This window comes from Perissodus microlepis, chromosome 23 (assembly GCF_051167445.1).
Source record: "Perissodus microlepis isolate ML-2025 ecotype Zambia chromosome 23, ASM5116744v1, whole genome shotgun sequence".
Classification (NCBI taxonomy): Eukaryota; Metazoa; Chordata; class Actinopteri; order Cichliformes; family Cichlidae; genus Perissodus; species Perissodus microlepis.
This window is the reverse complement of record NC_140482.1, coordinates 9,406,988-9,407,280: the sequence shown is the minus strand read 5'-3', so window position 1 is coordinate 9,407,280 and position 293 is coordinate 9,406,988.

The following is a 293-nucleotide window of genomic DNA, read 5'->3' as shown; positions in this document are numbered from 1 at the left end:
AAAAATGTAGTGAACAGAGTGAGTTCAATTAAAAAAGTATACTATTACTATTACTGTTTTACTACTAATAATAATTAGCTTTACAATATTAAGATTTTACATTGAAATGAAAAACAAAGGTTGTCCAGACATATATAGGATATTGAGTAAAATCATACAGCTTGTTTCTGAGATGTAATAAAAAATACATATCTGTAGTGAAAATAGGGTAGCAGGTGGAAGAGAGCCTGGAGAGGTGGAGGTATGCTCAGGAGACAATATGAATGAAAGTCAGCAGAAGCAAAACAGAATAA